Source organism: Petaurus breviceps, unplaced genomic scaffold (assembly GCF_028583685.1).
Source record: "Petaurus breviceps papuanus isolate PSGF00001 unplaced genomic scaffold, PetGlider_PUasm1.0 126, whole genome shotgun sequence".
NCBI classification, from domain to species: Eukaryota; Metazoa; Chordata; class Mammalia; order Diprotodontia; family Petauridae; genus Petaurus; species Petaurus breviceps.
The window spans coordinates 1,765,620-1,779,121 of NW_027185655.1; the positions used below are offsets into that span (position 1 = coordinate 1,765,620).

At 39.0% G+C, this 13,502-nt stretch overlaps 1 pseudogene; it reads left to right on the plus strand.

Moving 5' to 3' along the window:
- Positions 1 to 11,434: 11,434 nt before the first annotated feature.
- Positions 11,435 to 12,383, plus strand: LOC138163782 (heat shock cognate 71 kDa protein pseudogene; annotated as a pseudogene).
- Positions 12,384 to 13,502: the final 1,119 nt, after the last annotated feature.

The window sequence follows — 13,502 nt, forward strand, 5'->3', positions numbered from 1 at the left end:
TAAAGCAAATGGCATCAAGCATGGCAGGCTGGCCCCAGAAGCAGGTCGCTTCTTTGTGTTACTTAGACTGAACCTATTGGATGTGATTGAACCTTGAAGATTGGAGATTTGTAGGAAGGTTTTAACTGCTACCTCCTTACCTTCCTCTGCCCCCAACCCACATTGTGGATGTCTGTGGCCCTTGGGATGCCAGTGGCTGACCCTGGAATGCACAAGAGCTTAAACTGATCAGAAGGCTCAGTGGTCGGCCTTTGAATTTGGTCTGATTCTGAACTATAAATCCCCTGAAGTGGAAAAGAAAGGGATTCAAGTGGACCCTAAAATAGAACCCCGATCTCGTGGTTTACTGTAATCAAGTCCATTTAAATGCATTAGGTAAAAAGGAAGAACAAATTCCACCATCCTGAAGGAAGAAGCAGATAGAGCAGAGAAAGGAAGGCTAATCCTTGAACTGTGCAGTGGCAGGAGAGAGGCCTGGTCTGGTGATCTGCCTTGCTGCTCTGCACTTGGAAGGTATCATGGCTTCTCATGACATCCTCCCCTCTTCCTTTCCTGTGAGGCCTTTCCTGAGCTAATCCCCTGAAAATTACCTAGTGCATACTTTATTTTTTTATTTTCTTAAAGCAATTGGGGTTAAGTAACTTGCTCAAGGTTACACGGCCAGTTATTTCTGGGTGTGGTGCTAAGTATCTGAGCCTGGATTCGATCCCAGGTCATCCCAACTCTGGGGCTGGTGCTCTTACTGTGCTACCTGTCCTCCCCCAGTGCATACTTTATACATGCTTTTCTGTATGTGTTCCCGGGACCTAGCGTGGTGCCTGGCCTGTAGTAGACCATCAAGAAATTGCTTATTGATGAGGGAGAGGGAGCTGAGTCAAGATGGTGGAGAAGAGGTAGGGACTCACCTGAGGTCTCCCAAATTCCCCTCCAGACAGCTTTTAGAATTGCTTCAAAACATTCTGGGGCAACAGAACCCATAAAAGGACACGGTTAAAAAATTTTCTAGCCCAAGACAACTTAGATCAGTAGGAAAGGTCTATTGCACCAGGATGAGAGTGGAGTCTAGGCCACACCCCAGCAAATCAGCAACAGGCCTTGGGAACAACCAAATCATGGCAGCAGTGGCTGTTTCTGGAACTCTCCATCCATGGACAGTAAGGGGCTAGGACAACTGGTTAGAAGGAAATTATAGAGGTCCCTGTGCTGGCACTGGGCACAGGCTCTTGTTGCATTGCCCATACTCAGATCTGGGTTGCAGGCCCAGGGTGAGGAGGAAGAGTGGCTTCAGGGGGGTGGGAACCCTGGTCACAGTTCCAGGACAGAAATGAGTGCTTGTGGTCATTCACAGACTAGAGTGCAGGCCAGGAGATAAGTGAACATACCTCTCCTTAGATCATACTGCCTTGGAAAAACTGAAAGCTTACAGACCTCCAGAAGTAGCTCTGAAAATAACTACACGAAAAACCCTGAAACTTTGGATAGTTCCCCTCCATCCAGGGAACAGAGCCCAACTTTGATATGAAAGCATAGAAAAAGGCAGAAAAAAATGAGCAAAAAAAAAAAAAAGTCAAAAAAGCTGCATTCAAAGCCTCAAGGAAAAATGTGAATTGATCTCAGGCCTAAAAATAATTCCTGGAAAAATTCAATGAGGATTTTAAAAATCAAGTAAGAGAGGTAGAGGAAAAATTAGGGAAAGAAATGACAGTGAAAGAAAAGCATGAATAAAGAATCAACAGCTTGGTAAAGGAGTTGCCAATAATACTGAAGAAAATGACACCTTAAAAACTATAATAGGCCAAATGGTAAAAGAGGCACAAAAATCCAAATGAAGAGAAGAACTCCTTAAAAAGTAAAATTGGTCACATGGGAAAAGATGTACAATAATTCACTGAAGAAAATAATTCCTTAAAAATTAAAATTGAGCAATTAAAATTGAAAGCTAATGACTTTAAGATATAACAGGCAATAAAACAAAATCAAAAGAATGAAAAATTGGAGATGTGAAATATCTCATTGGAAAAAAAACTGACTTGGAAATAAGGAAAGATAATTTAAGGATTATTGGACACTGAAAGCCATGGCAGGAAAAAAAAAAAGCCTAGACATTATCTTTCAAGAAATTATTAAGTGTGTGTGTGTGTGTGTGTGTGTGTGTGTGTGTGTGTAAAATATATCTGCTTCATTGTAGCCTTGGGGGAGGAGGGAAAGAAAGGGGAAAAAAGAACAAAGTAAAAAGTACACAGCAGAGAACAAAAGAAAACACACAAAGAAGCAAAGATGTATAGTTCTGAATATAGTCTTTATTATATAAGCTTTTCTTGAAATGGAAATTTATTGCTGTTATATTTTGAATCTTTTCTTATGTTCTGTGCACATGGCAAAGCTTTTTTTCCCCTTATTTTATATTTTAATTTTAATATTTAAGTTTATAATGTATTTCTTTTATTGTGTATTTAAGTTTTAGTATATTAAGTTTAAAATTAATTTTAAAAAGAAATTATCAAGGAAAACTGCCCTGATATTCTAGAACCAGGGGGCAAAATAGAAATTAAAAGAATCTATTGATCACCTCCTTAAAGAGATCCCTAAATAAAAACTCCCAGAAATATTATAACCAAATCTCAGAATTCCTAGGTCAAGGAGAAAAATACCATAGTAAGCAACCAAAAAGAAACAATTCAAATATCATAGATCCACAATCAGGATAGCATAAAATTTAACAGCTTCCACATTAAAGGATCAGAGGGCTTGGAATATAATATTATGAAGGATTACAACCAAGAATCTCCTACCCAGAAAAACTGAGTATAATCTGTCAAGGGGAAGAATGGTTATTCAGTGAAATAGAGAACTTTAAAGCATTCCTGGTGAAAAGACCAGAGCTGAATAGAAAATTTGGCTTTTACATACAAGACTTGAGAAGCATTAAAAGATAAACAGGAAAGATAAATCTTAAGGGATTCAATAAGGTTAAAGTGTTTACATTCCTACATAGGAAAGTGATACTTGTAAATTCTAAAATCTTTCTCATCATTAGGGAAGTTAGGAGGTGTTTATATAGACTGAGGAGCATGGTTGTGAATTGAATATGATGGAACGATATGTAGGGGAAAAAAGGTGAGAAAGAAGAATGCTCTGGGAGGAGAAAGGGGGAGGCTGGAATGAAGTAAATTATCTGGCATAAAGGAGGCATGGAAGATCTTTTGAGGGGAAGAGGAGGAAGGTGGAAGAGAGGACAGGAACCTTATTCTTATCAGAATTGGCTCAGAGGGGATGACACACAAACTCAGTTGGTATAGAAATCTGTCTTACCCTATAGGAGGGGAAAGGTGTAAGGGAAGTAGGGGAGAAGGCTGATAGAAGAGAAGGAGTATTGGGGGAGGCAGTAGTCAGACACAAAACACTTTTGAGGATGGACTGGGTGAAAGAAGCAATAAACAGGGAAACAGGATGGATAATAGTAATTGTAGAGATCAACTGAAAAAATTTTATAAGAAGTTTCTCTGATAAAGCCCTCATTTATCAAGTATGTAGAGAATTGAGTCAACTTTATGGAAATAAGCAATTGACAAGTAATCAAAGGATTACGAACAGGTAGTTTTCAGATTAAGTAATCAAAGCTATCTATAGTCATATGAAAAAATGCTCTAAATCCCTGTTGATTAGAGAGATGCAAATTAAGACAACTCTGAGGTTCCACCTGTCCACCTATCAGATTTGTTGGGATGTGGGAAAATTGAGATACTAATGCATTGTTGGTGGAATTGTGAACTGATCCAACTGTTCTGGAGAGCAATTTGGAACTATGCCCAAAGGCTGCAAAACTGTACATACCCTCTGATCCAGCAGTACCACCACTGCATCCCAAAGAGATAAAAAAGAAAAGGACCTTATATATACAAAACTATTTTTAGCATCTCTTTTTGTGGTGGCAGAGAATTGGAAATGGAGGGGATGACCATCAGAGAATGACTGAACAAATTGTGGTACATGATTGTGATGGAATACTATTATGATAAAAGAAATAAGAAGCAGGATGCTTTTGGAAAAACCTGGGAAGACTTACATGGACTGATGCAAAGTGAAATGAGAGGAACCAGGAGAACACTGTACACAGTAATAACAATATTGTATGAATGCATAACTGTGAAAGACTAAGCTGCTTTGATCAATGCAGTGATCCAAGACAATTCTGAAAGGCAGGATGAAAAATGCTGCCCCTCTCCAGAGGAGGAAACGATGGAGTCTGAATGCAGATTGAAGCAGATGTCAGAAAACCCTTTTTCTTCTTTTTTTTTGGGTCTGTTTTCTTTTACAACATGACTAATATGAAAGTGTATTTTGTGTGAGTGCACATATATAACCTATATCAAATTGCCTTTTCAATGAAGGGGAATGAAAGGGAGGGAAGGGTGAGAATTTGGAGTTCAAAATTTTTAAAAACGAATGTTAAGCATTGTTTTTATATTTAGTTGGGGACAAATGAAATACGAAACCTCCAAAATTTGCTTATTGATTGAGAGTAAAAATAAAAAGTTTTGACATATTTTTGTGCCATCTTCATGAGACTTCTGATCAAGCTGCTAATCTCTCTTCTGTCCTGCCCATAAGATTTATTTTGCATTTTTATTTGTTTATGTTGCCTTGTAATACCTGGCACATAGGAGGTGTTTTAAGATATGCTCATTCCAGACTTGTAGTCTGGTAAAACTACTGAACCATATTAAAATTTAATTGAGAAATGTTTAATAAAATAAATAAAAATACAATAAAACATGGATAATGTTAATTTGTGGTTTTTCTAGGCCAAAATGTGGGTTTCTATTTGAGTATGGCATCACTGATCTTCCCTATAGACCCTTTGAGATGGTGCTATCATCCTTGTTTTGTGAATGAAGAAGCTTTTACTGAGAAAGATTAGGTGAGTTGCCCCCAGCTCATGGAAAGTGTCTTTAGGCAGAGTTTGAACCCACGTGGTTTTTGGCTCCAGGTCCAGGCCGTTCCTGGATTTGTAAGACTTGAGTTTGTATTCCATGTAAGACACCTACTGTGTGACCCATGGCGAATCACTTGATCTCTGCCTCAGTTTCCTCATCTGTGAAATGGGGATAATATGAGCACCCACCTCCCTGCATTGATGTGAGCATCAAAGTGAAATGCTTTTGCCCACCTTGAAGTGCTACATGTAAACTGCAGCCAAGTCATTGAATGACTTGCCCAAAGTCACAAAGATAAGTGGGAGAGGTTGGATTTTTTAAGCTGACTCCAGACCTGGCGCTCTCTACTGCTCCATCATTTCCTGAGTCCTTCCCAGACTGACATTGCATTGCATATTTTAAAATTCCTCAGTGCTTTGCATGAAGTCGGTTTAAAAAAAATGTTTATCAAATTAAATGGAATTTATTTCTGATTTGAGGGAACGATATGTCATGTAGCCACTAGATGGCGGAAACAGCCAGACAACTGTTGCTTGGCCAAAGCAGTGTTTTTTATGATTGACTCCTCCGACACCATCTTGTGATGAGATATTTTACTGTCTGTCGAGAATGCAAATGGGATGTTGGCAGGTCACATGAGAATCGTTTGTGGGAGGGTCAGATGAATTGATTTTTTACTTTTCAAAAAAAATTTGCTGTGGCCAAATCATCATCCAGTAGCAAAGTTTATGTATTTATTAAATCATTTGATGAACTGAGTCAAAAACATGAAGTAAAAACACAAATGATCCAGGGACGGTGACCAGGGGAGGGAGGATGAAGACACATCCAAATGATACACTGCTCACAACCCAAGAATGCTTATCATCCTTGGGTATACTACTGAACTCTTAACTCATCTAGCTAGGTAATGCTTGTTTAGATTGGCACTTTGTCATTTTAAGAATGAATTCCTCTAATAGTATTCACTGGACTTTGTACATGGCTGACCACCTCAGTTATTCCCCCTTCCTCACCCCCACTTGTGGACTGCCCCTTCATTTACATTTCTTTGGGATTCTACAAGCCACTTCTATCCTAAAGGAAGGCAGAGATGCTTCTAAAATACCTGTTACTAGTTAAGAACATTATTAATTGGCACTAGTCTTTAAAACATACATTTTCACATGCTTCATTTTATATTTGTCTCAAATGTGCGTAGTTAATTTTTGCTTTCAGTGTGATCTCATGAAAATCCTGGTTGGTTTCTGCTTTGGCGTGCTTGTTTCACCCTTTTACTTACTCTCAAAGCCTTTCACAAACATGAGCTTTCTTAAGGTCAGACAAGACAAACAAGTCATACGAAACAACCATTTAAGTTGCTTGCTCAAGCCAGGTTGCCAGATTGAAGCAAAATACTAAATCATATAGGAAACTACTATAGTCCAAGACCATTTTCCTTGTTAATTGTGTTAAAACCAGAATACCTCACCTACAGAAATGGCGAACTAGACTAAATGACCATGGCTTTTCTGGCATTGAAAAGTTTATCTGCAGAAGTGTGTCACAATATGAATTTTACTAAATGTCTGAATTTTTTTTAATCTAATGAAGGAAATGCTAAATCTCATTTAAAGGTTAGTGAAAATAAAAGATGTAGTTCATCAACCATCCAAGACCACAGATATCCTCTGAGGTGTATTTGTGGACTCCGTGTTAACAACTCCTGTTCCAGATACTGTTATTGTATCTTTAAGAACGAAATGAAATAGTGAAGAAAAGCAGTTTGTCCTGGCAATTTTGAAATGACAATTGAAAAGTGCCTTGCTGTGAACTAGTTGTCTTCATAGAATCAGGGAACGGTATGCTTTGTCTGTGGTTTATACGAGGATCTTTGAGAATTCTGTAGAGAAGACAGTGGGAGAAGGTGAGACGAATCTCCTTTGTGGTCAGAACTTTCTTAAGTGTTAGGTTATAGAGAAACATGAGGTTTCTGTGAGGGATGGCAAGTGTAATGTATTTTGGAACAATCGTTTCCTGTGATCGCGGAAGAGAGGACAGAGGAAAAAGGACTAGTTTATTTCCTGAGAGACTGAAATTAACTTCCCTTCATTTGTAGCGGTAGCTTTCTCCTCAGGAAGTTTCTTATACCAGTGAAATTACAGGTCCAATTTCCTTAAGGAGAAACGAGAAGACTTGAGATTTAATGGAGTGAATTAATTTGTGTTGTATTGAGGACTGGAGGGTTACTCTGTGAAATTTTATGTAGCCAAAATATTAAAAATAGTTATGTATTTGCTTTATTATTGCTTTTTTTGGGTTAATATTTGTATGTAATTGTGATTATTATTGGGAAAGAAAACTTTGTAGGTCATTAAATAGCTAATATTGAATGACCTGGAGTGTGGCTTGAGCTAATTAATACAAAAAGTCACATTTTTATTAATGAGAAAGCACATATCAAATAATATCCCTGGGTCATTCTCAGGATAAAATTCAAAAAGAGAAAGTCAGGTAGAAGGCTGAGCCACAAGTAAGATGGCCACACTTTTATCCATTAACCTTGCTACAAGTGGGGTTTGGTCCCTGGTAAATGCCCCAGTATTTTTCTTACTGACTTTCTGTAGAGTCATAAGACTATGATTGAAAGCTTAGCAGTTCCCATGGTTAATATGCAGTCAATCAGGGAAGATGGAGAGTAGAAGCCATACATCAAATGGTGTGTGGAAGGTAAGGAGCTGGCTGAGGGGGTGGCGCTAGTAGTGGGGCTGCCACCATGGGGGAGAAGGAAGAACCCCAGTGGGAGGAGACAATGGCATTTCCACCATAGCAAGCGGGGCTGGAGCTGCTTGGAAAGAGAAACCAGGCCAGGGGTCAAAGAGGAAAGGATGCTTGGAAACCATAACAGACTTTGTAGCCAGGAGCTGGCAACAGAGCTGGGGATCCCATCGCTTCCACTCTCTTGTGAGACAGATATGAATCTGTTTTCCCAAACATTGTTCTCTAAGAATTTGCTTTCTCATGGAGGCTTTCATCACTTAATAAAATCCATTGGTTTCCTGTTATCTCCAGGATCAAATATAAAATTCTTGGTTTGGCTTTTAAAAAGCCCTCACAACCTGGCACCTTCCTACCTCCCCAGCCTTATCACACGTCACACCTAACTCTACGATCCTGTGCCATTGTCCTCTCCTAAAGACATTCACCATCCGAATTCTTTTCCTTTTCACTGGGGATCTCCTATGCCTTAGAATACTGATTCAGACCCTGTCCCTCTGCCTGCTGGCCTCCTACCTCCAATCCCACCTTCTGCCTTGTGACTTCCATCTCAGATTGCTCCCAATTTGCCCTGTATATAGTCATTGTGAGGGACCATCTGAGATAATATTTTTGAAGGGTTTAGCTCAATGCCTGGCACATAGGAAGAGTTATGTCACCGTTAGCTATCATTATTATGAGGAGGTGGGTAGCATGTTGCATGGTGAGCCCTCTAGAATTGTAAGTAGTCATTATATGATGATCAGAATTTCTAAGTCTTTCAAATTCGTCTTTACAGTATTGTTGTTGTATAAATTGAACCAGCCCTGCATTTCCAGTACAGATCCAACATGATCATTTTGGATAATTTTTGTAATACATTTTGTTTAACATTTTTGTATCAATGTTCATTAAGGATGTTAGTCCATAGTTTTTCTGTTTTGACTCTCATTGGTTTAAGTGTTGAGAATTCATTTTTTTTAATTGTAGAAGGAATTTAGTGAAAGCCACTTTTCTTATTTTTTTTTCCAGTACTTTATATAATATTGAAATCAATCTTTAAATGTTTGGTAGAATTTCTTTCTTCATCTGGTGTCGGTTTTTTTTCTTTTGGGAGTTCACTTAGGACTTGTTTAATTTCTTTTCCAGAGATTGGGTTAAGTCAGTTAATCAATCAGTCAATAAACATCTACTAAGAGCCTAATATAAGACAGTTGGTGGTGCAGTTGATGGAGCACTGGAGTTAGGAAAACCTGAGTTCAAATTCAGCCTCAGAATATATTTATTAGCTGTGTGACCCTGGGCAAGTCACTTAACCTTTTTTTGCCTTCATCCACTGGAGAAGAAAATGGAAAACCACTCCAGTATCTTTGCCAAGAAAACCTCATGGACAGGATGGAGCACAGGGGTCATGAAGAGTCGGAGAAAATTGGGCAACAGCAATGGTACTACAATTCTTGTTGTGGGTATTTAATATTTTTATAAATCTTCGTCCATTTTATTTATGTTGTCAGTTTTATTGTCATGATTGGTGAAATATTTCTAAGAATTTATTTTTTTCTTCATTGGTTTCATTTTTGTTTTTGATGGTAGTAATTCGGTTTTCTTTTAAAAAAACAAATTAGAGGTTTATCTATTTAAAAAAATAAACAATTCCTAGTTTTATTTGTTAATTGAATTTTTGTTTCAGTTCTTTTGCTTTTAATTTTTTTCATCTCTTTGATTTTCAGGATTTCTGTTTTGGTGTTTAATTGGGGTTTTTTAAACTTTTTTTTTCTTTGTATTCCCAATTCATTGAGTTGTTCTTTTTCTTTTTTACTGATGAAAATTTTTAGAGATAAACATTTCCCGCTAAGGACCGCTTTGACGGCATCCCCACAATTTTGGTTTGTTGTCTCACTATCGTCATTATCTATAGTGAAACTATTGATTATTTTTATGATTTGACCACCATTTCTTTAAGATTAGGTTATCAAATTTTACATTTCTTCAACAGCCCTATATTCAATGTAATTTTTCTTTCATCATGGCCCATAAAAGAGCCATTTAATATATCTACTCTCTTGAATGTGTAATGTTTTTGAACCCTAATAGAGCAGTTCCCAAAGTATATCAAACTAGGACCCCTGGAGGTCCCTAATATGCTTTTAGGGGGTCTGCAAAGTCAAATCTCTTTTTACAATAATACTGAGACATTCTTTGCCTTTTTTGCTTATTCTCCCAAGAGTGGCTGTCTGAGATTTCCAGAGACTCCAAGGCTAGTGAATTGAAAATTTAGCTGTAAACAGAAGACTGAGTTAATGTCTCTTCTGTAGAGTTGTACTTTTGCCTTACAAATGGATGAAGCTACAGATACGGCTGGATTTGTTGTTTTGCTTATATACCTCTGACACCAAGACCAACTAGTCTTCAAAGATCTTTTATGCAAATGCTTGTCCATAAACACAAGTGGTGCTGAAATATCCAAAGTGTTGGATTTTTAAAAAAAATCATAGTTTATTCTGGAACAACTATGCTGCCATTTGCCCTTAGGGTGCAAAAACAGTGGTGGGGGTAAAAACAGTTGGCACCTTAGTAGGAATCAAGGCAGTCACAACAAACTGCTAAGTCATTGCATTTTTCGTGTGCATTCACAGCAAAAGAAGGAAAGAAAGAAAGAAAGAAAAGAAAGAAAGAGAGAGAGAAAGAGAAAGGGAGAAAGAAAGAGAGAGGAAGAAAGAGAGAAGGAAAGAAAGAAAGAAAAAGAAGGAAAGAAAGGAAGAAAGGAAGGAAGAAAGAAAGAAAAACCTTAAACATTAACTATAAAAACGACAGTAGTCTGCCTGGTGAAATGGAAAATACTCATAAAGTACTTTGTTCTTGTTATTCGTCCTTCTTTCTCCAAGAGGACCAATGACATCAGGAGGGCGATGTCTTGACTTGCAAATAAATTGGATTTAAGTGAGGCAGGGCTGTGCAAAGTCACCAGCCTCACTCTCTTCCTCTGAAGTCATCTGGGTCCAGTGGCAAGATATAAATCAGGGTGACTAGAGATGGCCCCAAATGCAGTGGGGGACCTTGGCCTTTTCAAGCTAAGGTCTTTAACAGGTCTCAGTTTGTTTGAGGCAACACCCATTCTTGTGATGCCTATACAGGTATTAGGGTTGTCTTGAAAAAGCACTTGTGTGTGGAGATAAATCTGAGAATGTGCAGGACTTGCTTTTGTTGGATGTCACTCCTCTTTCCCTTGGAATTGAAACTGCTGGTGGAGTGTAGCAGCAAGCACCCCAAGCGTCCTCAGGGTTTGCAGCTACCACAGGTTCTTGGATCTGCTTTGTTAAAGGAAAGCAACTCAAAATGGGTTAACAAGCTTACTTTAATCAGTCAGACATATATCGTTTACCTTGTTCAGGAGAAAAGGTCAGCACCCTGAACCTCAAAGTATACAGGCATAATTATCAAGACAGAAACATCAAGTAGACAGATTTCCAAACTGTCCAACCATTACATCCATACCCAGTCTGGGTTTTTCAAAGCCAGGGGACTCTCAACAACGGCTTCCCAGAATTCAGATCAAATCACAGAACACTTCTCAAAGTGAGTCCCAAAACAAAGCTACACATCAGGGCTTATATAGCCTTCTCCTGGCTCAGAGAATGTAACAACCTTATTGACCCACTGGCCAATCAAGAAGTATCTACTGAAAAACAAGCCTCCCCCACCCCAGGCTTCAGGTGCACATTAGCCTAGGGGCAGGGAAGATCTTTAAAATTTACATTCTTATTACATGGAGTTCTGGTCAAACTCAATACCACCATCCCCACCAAGCAGACACAGACTTTTACCACCTATTCAGACAACCAGCCTGGTGTGCTTATTCAGGTTTATGAAGGTGAGAGAGCGATGACAAAGGATAACAATCTGCTTGGCAAATTTGAGCTCACAGGAATTCCTCCAGCACCCAGGGGTGTTCCTCAGATTGAAGTAACATTTGACATTGATGCAAATGGCATCCTCGATGTTTCTGCTATGGATAAGAGCACAGGCAAGGAGAACAAGATCACTATCACCAATGATAAAGGACGTCTGAGCAAAGAAGACATTGAGCGTATGGTCCAGAAGGCTGAGAAATATAAGGCTGAGGATGAAAAGCAGAGAGACAAGGTGTCTTCCAAGAATTCTCTTGAATCTTATGCTTTCAACATGAAAGCAACTGTAAAGGATGAAAAACTGCAAGGCAAAATTGGTGATGAAGACAAACAGAAGATCCTTGACAAATGTAATGAAATAATCAACTGGCTGGATAAGAACCAGACTGCTGAGAAAGAAGAATTTGAGCATCAGCAGAAAGAATTGGAGAAGGTCTGCAACCCCATTATTACTAAGCTGTACCAGAGTGCAGGAGGCATGCCAGGAGGTTCCCAGGGGGTGGAGCAGCCCCATCTGGAGGTGCTTCTTCTGGACCCACCATTGAAGAGGTCGACTAAACACATCAGAGCATTCCACACAGCTTTTCAAAAATTGAAGGACTCAAATTTGTAGCCAAGGCAGTAGCAGTTTAAAAGTAACATTTAAGCTACTGTGTAAATCTGTGCATTTTGAATACTTGAATGTGTGCAGAGGGAGAGAAGTAAACAACATTGCACTTTATCAGTACTGTAAACAAGTGGAAATGCAATTGTCTTGGAGAATGAAATCTATTTAAAATTGAAAAAAAAAGAAAAAGAAAAAGCACTTGTGTGATTGGTGGAGCTGAAAGCTCAACCTGTCACTATTTTCATGGAATGCCATTTTTAACTGGAAGAACAATCTCCAGTGTCCACAGACCTCTCTATCTCTCTATGTTGACATGGGCTGGAAAAATGACTTGGGATGATTTTTTTTCTTGGATTTCCCAATCAGGATTTTGTCTTGGTGCATTTTCTAGGTCTGTGTAGAGGAATTGTGAAGGAGAACCCTTCTATACTTTTTTTTCAGCTACTCTTGGCTCCCTTAATCTGTAAATTAATTTTTATAGCCTTATAATTTCTATTATATTAATATTGACAACAATGACCAATTTATTCTCCAATTATTTATCTTTCTTTTGTAATGGGGCTTGGATATATGTGCAGACCCTGTCATTTGCTAAAATGGCCTCATCTCCGTGGGAGACGCTAGGGAGCTGCTTCCAGGAGAATCTCGAGGACTGAAGTGTAAGTTGACATTTCATAACTGTTTTCTGTTGAGCTGCCATATGGCTGCATGGATGGAACTGTCACAGTCTTCCAGTGGGCTTGAGTTAGTTCTGGCTAACTTGCTGCATTCCAGGGGAAGGAGGTGATTCCTGCAAATGAGTCCATGTGGTGAGGAGTTGGGCCTCAGTGCCTCCTTCTTCTCTTCCTAAGACCATATGACCCCAAGAAAGGGGCCTGGGTCCTTGGCCTCTTGTTTTATTCTCTTGTGTTCTAGGTACAGGGCGTGGAAGAAAGTGAACCATGGAGATCTGGGAGTCCTAGAATCCCCATCAGATATTGTGGCTAGCTTAGCACATTGACATTTAATGAACAAAGGTCTACAAGTCTAACCCAGCAGAATCTGGGTCATTCTTGAAAGCCGTAGTGCTGGCTTTGGAGCTGAAATTGTTGGGACTAAGGTTACGTAGAAACTGTGCTAAGGAGGATGACCCAAGGTGTCAAGGCAAATGTCTCTAGGTTTGTTCTTGCTATATCTGTGAAGTAAATATTCCTTTGTAAGTTAAATGGTTAAATGGAACTGGGGTGCCAGTCACTGCCCCCTAATATGCGAGGAATATGGCTGGTAGGGACCCCACTTCAGACTATTTGAGAACCCTCAGGGGGAGAGGTTACA